Raw genomic sequence first — 9098 nt, forward strand, 5'->3', positions numbered from 1 at the left:
GGACTTCTTAGGAGGTGGCAGACTCTGTATGTTCTTCATATTACATTATAAAATGCTACAAAGGACATTTGCTACATTTTGCAAAATACTATCAATACTAATTTTCTCTATCCTCTTGTTTAATTTTCATTTGAAACAACCCACAGTTTACACACTCGAGTGGGTTTGGGCCAGTCATTTAGCTTTTCAGTTTGTAGAATGTAGTATCTATCCATATATCTCAAAGGAAGTAGGAGATTTTGAACTTCAAGAATTTTTCAGAAGAGAGGAATACGTATTTTTTTGCATTCTCAGAAAGTTACAATAAAAGTTCGAATTACCTTTACCCCTTTTCATTCATGTCCCAGATGGCCAGTGCAAAGGACTAAAAAGTTTTAGTCAAATTTTAACACAAGGCAACTTAGCCTTGTGTTACAGCTAGCTGTACAAGCTTGTAAAAGCTGCTTGTTAACCGTTCAGAGATTTTGTTAGTTACTAATCATGGCCATTATTAAAAATAATTTATAAACATACAACTAAACATTTCAACAGCAATGTTAATAAATTCCCAGGAGTGACTTTCTATTTCACTATTATTTAATATGGTGTAGTGCAATGTACATCTTCTGGCGTGTTATAACATATGGACACCCTAGTCTCTGCATTAAAAAGTGTTGCTTTGGTAGTTTAAAATTAACCATGGTGAAGTTTTTGCACCATAGAAATTAGACAAACTATAAACCAGATCTTTGTGTGTTTTTTGATATCTAGACTTCAGTGCTATGGGATATTTTGATAATGAAGATGAAATTTCAAGTTATGTTTTTATGAATAAATATTTCTCCAGTACTTAAAAACCATTATCTAGTTCATATTCACAGATGGATTTGACTCTCAATATATATCTTTATTCCTTCACTGTTAGCACTTTCACCAGTACAAAAATATCAGCCAATGACCAGGTTAGAAGATAACAGTATCTGTTTTACTGAACTGAATATTAATCAAATATTTATTGATAGTCTAACTTCTCCAAGAAGTTGTATTGATTGTGTTGATAGGTTGGCTATCAACACAAGCCAGAGAGAGATTATTGAAATGATTCTTTGAAAATCAGTATAGAAGTTACTTTTCAAGACTATTCTACATTTATGTTTTATAAATTGTGCCATATATGTCCCTTATGGAATGAATTTATATAAGTAGATTTCACTCTCTCACCTAAATAGCAATGGAAATGACGACAGATCAGGATAGTTAAAATAGAGACACCTTTGGAAGATGAAAAGAGGACAAGCAGTCACTGTAAAAGAAACACCTGGTCGGGCAATGGCAGTACACACCTTTAATCCCAGCATTTGGGAAGCAGGGGCAGGAGGATCCACAAGTTTGAGGCCAGCCTGGTCTACAGAGTGAATTCTAGGACAGCCAGGGCTACACAGAGAAACCTGTCTTGGGAGAAGGTGAAAGAAAAGAAACATCTGGATGGGAATGGAGGCAGGGAGGAACTCAGAAGAGTTGGGAAAGGGGAAACTATAATTAGAATATATTATATGAAAAAAATCTATTTTTAAGAAAAGAAACAGACTTAGAGGAACATTTTCTGCTGAAGAATGGGGTGCAGTCCAAGCAGGGTCAATGGTGGATAGGGCAGGAAAGGAGTCCAAAGGAGGGGTGTAATAAGGAAGCAATATTGGGAGTTCTAGGGCTTCGGAATGTCTCTGAAACACCGAGAAAGACTTGTTTCCTAGCTGTCGAATTGTCTTAACATATGGGCAGGAAGGGGAAGTGCCAAAATAGGATTCATGTACTTAGACATTTCTTTCTCATCTAGAAACTAATTCATTTCTGCATGTACAGAGGAATTATTAGTTCGTCCTTATGATTTAATCCCATCTCGAATCTATGCTAGGTTGTTTTCTATCACTGGCCTTTTTAAATTATAAAGTCTCAGCTTCCCTGGAACACACAGATAGTGCTGCAACTTTTAAAATTACTTTTACTTTGTTCCGTTTCTCTGAACTGTGGCACAAGACAAACAACAGCCATGCCAGAAGCCACACGGTTGTATTAGCTTACAGTCATCTGCAAACTTCCATCTGGCTGTCATGGTGCTCCCTGGTCCGCTCATTATAACTAAAATACACCCCACACTATAAATCTTTTGTTTTCATTTTAGCAATATGTAGGGAAATTTATTAATTTCTGTGGTATTTTAAAACGTAGTATTTCACAAAAGAGCTGACTGCTCATTCACCCTCCTTAAGATCATAATGACCCGAGAAAGAGCCTCACTTACTACCAAGAGCGGCCACCTTGAAGATTCCCTTTGCATATGTTAATTTGTTTGCTTCAGTTTTCCGATAGTTAAATACTTTGTAGGTGGCTTCAGTGGATCACAGGATATTAGTAGGAGATCAGAGCAGAGTGTAGCATAGGAATAGAGTACTTTTCTATCGTGTATAGGACCAACGTGTAATCCTTAACAATGAATAATTAAATTTCTTTTCAGCTAATCTAATAGAAGGGGTTTTCTCAGCTAATTTCCTCTCCCATTCCTGATTGCTTTCATTCCTGCAACTGTATATACCTTCAGGAAAGTAACAATTATTAAATATTAAGCCTTAGCTTAAGGAGCATAAAAATGATTATGGGTTCAATTATGTGTTTCCCAAACCAAAACATGTAATTACTCATCAATTAAAAAGATTATTGTACAATCCCCAATCTAGAGGAGATAGAGATGGAGAGTGACAAGCCCTTACCCACATCGTGGACTTGTAGGAATGTGGCAGTAGTGACATAGGCACTATAATATGACCAAGAAGTCACCTGAGTATCAGAGGTAGACAAGCTAGTGTGAACACAGAAATGGTGGCCAGGTAGGGTTGCCTGCAGGTATCACTGATCTGAGTGATAAATTGCGTTTAAGTGGTTTGGCTATTTCTCAAGGAGAGGCACTCACGATAGAAGTTTGCCGTTATTATTCCATGAGGGCATTTTAAAATACATTTATAAGACATCCAACTATTAAAGCAAGTTTCTTGGTTCCCTTAAAGTTCCCTTTCAGACACAGCTACATGTGAGCCAGAGGCTCACGTCATGTCAAACAGCTTGAATTCTTTTAGCTTTAATTTTCCTATTTTGGTTTTATTCTTAGAAAAAGATTTTCTCCCTGGTGGATGGTGACACCTGTATTAATATGTCCTAACATGTTCTCACATATCCTCACATGCCCCAACGTGTCCTAACATGTCGTGAAAATTCTCCTCTCTAGCAATAACCTCCATTGTCCTCTTGTTGAAAGAGGCTGTGTTGTTTTAGTTGGGCCACATGAACCGATAACCATGACCAAGGGATATTCGGCATGTGCACTCTGCATGACAAGCCCTTAATCAGGTACTAATGCCCGAGGAGCTAGTGGGAGGGAGGGAGGAGGTAGGTGAGGGAGAGGACAGAGACACAGGGACACAGAGAGAAGTGCCTCATAATTACTGGGGCTTTTAAAACGGGAATAAAATTGGTGCTGGACAAGCAGAAATCTACAGCTGTCCAGCTTTGCAGTTAGAGTTATTTATCAGAATTTAACAAGGATATAAACATCACACTTAACATTTTACCTAAAATGTTTGTTGCAATGGAAAGAACCCTGAAAACTAAGCAGAGTTGTCACACGTGCTCTTGGTTTCACTTCCTGACGTTAATAGGAATCAGATGTTCATTTGTGTTTTGAAAGTTCAGAGAGTACACAAATGAATTGACAATTGCTTTAGAGAAAGAATGCCTCCATTTAACTGGGCCCTTTTCAAGTGATGTAGTGATGTTTTAAGCTAGCATTCTAGTCTTCCATGGAAGGAATTTGTCTTGATTGACTGTGGTTTCAACAAACATGAGGGGTGCTGCTCTGAGCCTCTGCCTGCCATTCTGCTTTCTGTCTTGACAAGCTGAGTGTCATGCAAATCTCTCCAGCCTTGGCACTAGACAGGCAGGAAGCCAGAGCCAGTAATAGAAGCAGGAGGCAGTCTGTGAATACTTGCTGATTAATTTTAGCTCCATAGGCTTGATGGGTTTTCCATCCCTATAATTACCATCAGCAAATAGTTATTGAATGATGTCCAGCGTATTTTTATTCTCCTTTCTTTGGTCCTAATTTTCCTTTTCTATTTTATCTCTCAGTGTGAGTTCATCACACGTATTTCTGTTCATCAGACCCAGACTTTCCCGTGATCAGTAGGTAGGGACTCAGTTATATTCCTTCTACAAGATTATTTATATAACATTATCTGGCTTTCTATAATATCTATCTATCTATCTATCTATCTATCTATCTATCTATCTATCTATCTATCTATCTATCTATCTATCATCTATCACCTATCACTTAGCTACCTGTATAAATTGCCTTGGTTATGAAATGGCTCAAATACTCTCTGGAAGTGGTAGGAGAATAAATTACATGTGTGGGAAGATAAGATAGATGACTGAAGAGCTGTTCTGTGCTGGCTGCTGTATTAGTAGATCCATATCTGCTTTATAAGTTGGTCTTTTTTTTTTTTATTAGAAACAGGGTTGTAAGTTCTTACCGGACTCGATCCGTGGAGGAAATGGAGAGCAGAGGTGAAGGTATGAGTTAGGAATGTAACATATGTCAAAAGACCTTCTAGACGGGAGGTGATGCTTACCTCTGTGTTTATGGCATTAGAAGGATGAACTGTGAGACCATTTCTTTCTTAAAGTTTTTAAAGTAGCAGGTACTAGAAAATGGTTGTGATAAGAGCCCAGACATGTACAGGGGAATGATGTATGACTTCCTGCCCCTCGGTAGTCCCATCTTACAGATATAATTAGTATGTAAGAGTTAGCACATCCTTGAGTCTTTTGTCTGGTCATGGATTCATGCACATATAACCCCATAGTGTTTGTATTAACTAAAAAACTATTATTGTGTGTCTATGTGTATGTATAATGTGTTAGTTTAGGTCATGGTGTGTGTGTGTGTGTGCGTGTGTGTGTGTGCGTGTGTGTGTGTGTACAACTCTGTGAAATGGTTCTCTCCTTTCGTATTTATGTGGGTGGATTCAGGATATTGATCTTAGGTCACCAGACTTGCTTGGCAAGAATGTTTATCTGATTAGTCTGTTTTTCTTTTAAATAAAAGTAGGGATTTATTGCATCTATTTTTTTAAACTTCATTAAATGTCTTAGGTTTTTTAGGTCACAATTTCTATGTTATTATAAACTATAATGCAATATTACTGTATGGTTAAATTATTTCCAATTTTTCACCATTGTAAGCCATGTTAAGATAAATGATCTTGCATTTATACTTTTATATCATCATGCAAGTACTTTTGTAGTAAAGAACTGGAATGTGGCTCATGCAATGGCTAAGTACCCAATGTGCCACACTGATAGAAATGCTTGTCCATTCCAGCTTATTTTTCTTGCTCTCATCTTTCTTTGGGTATTCTTGAAAAATCCAGTTAGAGCTATGAATGGCTATATAGAACAACTGCTACCTGGACATCCCTGTATCTATTCAGGCCTTTTCTGGATCCATCCTTGTGTTAAAAATAAGGTCAATAAGATTAGTTTATTGAACTGGGAAAAGAAACCCACAAGGGATCATTTAGGGGCAGCATAATGGTTCTACTGAGCAGACTTCAGCTTCTCTGAACATTAGTGCAGAAATGGGCACAGGGCAAGGGGCAAATGAACCATTTTTCTAGGCATTCTGGGACTACTTAAAAGCTTATCTTAAAAAAAAAACAAATAAAACAAAAATAAAAACAAAAGGTAGCATGTAAGCTTGGAACAACTGGAGTCTACCACTTAGCGGTACCTTTGGAATAAAGTAGGAAAAGAGAGAAGATAAACGGAAATCTGGTGATAAGATTCTTGTGTGAATCTTAAGTCTAGACTGCTCTGGACTTGACTGTCACACACTACAGTTAGTAACAGTAACATGCCTCCCCTTTCCTTCTTCCCCTCTTCCTTCTTCCCTTTTTCTTTCTTTATTTTTCTTTCTTTTTGCTTCAGTCAATTGGAATTAGATCTCTAACTTTTGCCCCTAAAAGAACATTGGTTGTGGAACCAATGGTGAAGAACCCAAGAATGCCACTCCTCCACTGGAGCAGAGAAGCAGCCCAAGGTTGCTGGGCATGTAAGATGACCTCAAGTTGGACTAGAGTTTCCTCTTAATGATTAATTAGGTGAGATGGGTAAACTCCTTATTTAGAACACGTGCCTGGTGCCGCTTCCACTCTGAAGTTCATTTTCTGATTCTGACTCCATTTGCCTCACAGCTCCACTTTCAAAAAGAAATGCTGTAGAAAATGCTCCTCCATGAGAGGTATGTTTTAAAAGAAAAAGAAGAAGCAAAAGCATGGTGACCCATGCCAATGGATTATTTAGCTTCACAGTAAAACCCTTAAGTTATTACTCTGCTTTGTGTATCTTTCCAGGATTATATTTTACTGCTTTGTTTACAGAAGACTTGATATGACTTAACTTGCACTTTATCTGTAGATATGATCTACTGGAATTATACAATAAAATAGTTACATTTGTATACCTCAAACCAAAGCCTGAAAGCTCTGCTGATGTGAAAATCAATACCGGAGTTTAATTCTATCTGTAATCTCTATGCAAACCCTATTCATATTTTGTTTACATAAACTTTACATTTCTTTATATTTGTAACAGAAGCATATGGTATGGCTGATAAGGTAGCTGTAATCATTCAACATTTATTTGTTTATGAATAGCTCCAACTCCATCTGAAGTAGACCTCAGACTATGTATCTTAGCAGGCATGTATCCTTGACAAATCATTTGACTTCTCTGGGCTTTTGTTTTCTTATCTGAGGAACAATGAAACAAGAGTGTTTGCTTTAAAAGATACTTGTACAGAATAAATAAGATATTCCCTTCAAAGCCTCTAGCACTTACTGGCACTGAGCAGTGCAGAGCAAAGCAACTGTTATTCCTACCAAGTGTGAGATGACCAACCCCACACACTCCAGATAAAGTATATGTGTGCACGACATCAACTTCTTTTGCACGAAGTGCTATCTTCTTCCTAACACAGACTGCAGTGTGAGGCTATTGAATACCTGCTGAGGAGTCTGTAAAAAAGAATCCAGGCACTGGCTGGGAATTTTAATTTTCCCTTTATGATTTCCCAGGCCTATCACAACCACAGAGTCTGTAAGTCTATAAGCCACACAAGCTTTGTATTTCTACAGATTGATCGTTATGAAACCTAGGAAGACTATAGATTTCACTATCCAACCGAGAATGGTCAAATAAAGACAGGTATTTAAAAGCACACAAGTTCATCATGTGCTCTTTAACCAGAAAAACCCTACAGTTAAAGGGCATAAAGGCACAGGGAAACGGAATGATTTGTCTGAAGTCTCACTGACTTGCAAAAGACCAAGAATGAGCATGAAAACATTCTGATTCCTGGCCAAGTGCTTCACTCAGGATACATAATGATCCACCTTCAGAGATCACTGTTAACCTAGTATGAAGTTATAGTCTTGTTTACGTTCATCAGAGTCCTCAAAAGGCCCTTTAACTGCAAGATCCAGGTTTGTACAGTGGAGCAGACACTGCGTTGGACTTCAGGCCAGGGTTTTGTGCCTTTTTACCTCTCCCCTCCACTGCATAAGAAGTCACCTTTTCTCCTTGTGACAGTTTCTCTTTCTCTGCTGCTTGGGTTTCTGGATTTTTTTCTCCTCGTTGTTCTTAAGGTTCTTTTGGTTTTTTTGTTTGCTTGTTTGTTTTCGAAACAGGCTTTCTCTGTGTATTTCTGGCTGTCCTGGAACTCACTCTGTAAATCAGGCTGGCCTCAAACTCACAGAGATCTGCCTGCCTCTGCCACCCACGTGCTGAGATTAAAGGCCTGTGCACTACCTCCACCCAGCTTGTTCTTAACCAATATAGAGTTATTGCCCTTCTGTATCTTCGGGAGTTGTCTTTGGGGCTCTCAGTGAATCCCAAAAGCTACAAATGTTTGAGTCCATTCTATAAATTGCTACTCTAAAACTTAACAGGAACACCACTTGAGTGGTTGGTGTAGCACACTGCTTAACAAATGACAACAAGAAACATATGTTTGGTACAGGTGCACATTTGTGTGTGTGTATGGTATATGTGTGTACATATTTGTGCAGGTGAATGTGTGCATACACACATGTGTGTGCATGCATGTGGAGACTAGAGGTCAACACTGAGTGACTTCCTTATGCTTTTGAGAAACGGTTTCTTACTTAACATGGAACTGGTTAATTCAGCCCCAGTGAGCCTCCTGTCTCTTCCCCAGTGCTGGGATTGCAGGCTCCAAGCCCAGTTCTTTTACATGGGTTTTGGGGGGTTAAACTGTTGCTTCCTCATGCTTAGCAAGCAAGCACTTTACCTACTGGGAAACCCCCCATGCTCCAAGACACCACTATTTCTCTGAGTACTTTTGATCTGTGATTTGTTGAGTTCACAGATTCACAACTTGGATACAGAGGACCAACTGTAATGATGCCCCTCTCCCTACCTATGGCTGCAATGCTTTGGCTAGCATCCCATGAGTTTCTCTTGTTAGTTTTTATGAAGGCACTGAAGATGAAGGTAAGTAAAATAAGCCCCTGTTCTGAAGACTCTCTCAGAATAGAAAGGTCAGGGAAACAAAGAGAGGAGGAGCTAATAAAGGATGTGGTAGGAGCCCTCGGGTGGGAGGGTGAAGACAGAGGAGATGGATGAGATGCACATCTCCTGACAGATGGGCACCCACAACTGCAATCTGAAGCTAAAGGTAAGAACGCTCATGTTGATGGGCAGAACAGCATAACAGCACTGGCTTGGGAGAGAGTAAAACTTAAGAACCACGTTCTCCATGTTCCTCGGGTATGACCTTCTGGCTGCCTCGGCTTCCTCAGCAGCTATAAAGTCTGGATTCCCTTTCACGCTGTTATGACCAGTCAATGAGATTTATGCTTGCTGATATTAGCAGGACATTTGGCACTAACTTGTTAAAGTAATGGTCGTAGTATTACTAGTTTGCCTTCACCAAAACTCTTCCTTCCTTCCTTCCTTCCTTCCTTCCTTCCTTCCTTCCTTCCTTC

The sequence above is a fragment of the Microtus ochrogaster genome, chromosome 18 (assembly GCF_000317375.1).
Source record: "Microtus ochrogaster isolate Prairie Vole_2 chromosome 18, MicOch1.0, whole genome shotgun sequence".
In the NCBI taxonomy this organism is placed as follows: Eukaryota; Metazoa; Chordata; class Mammalia; order Rodentia; family Cricetidae; genus Microtus; species Microtus ochrogaster.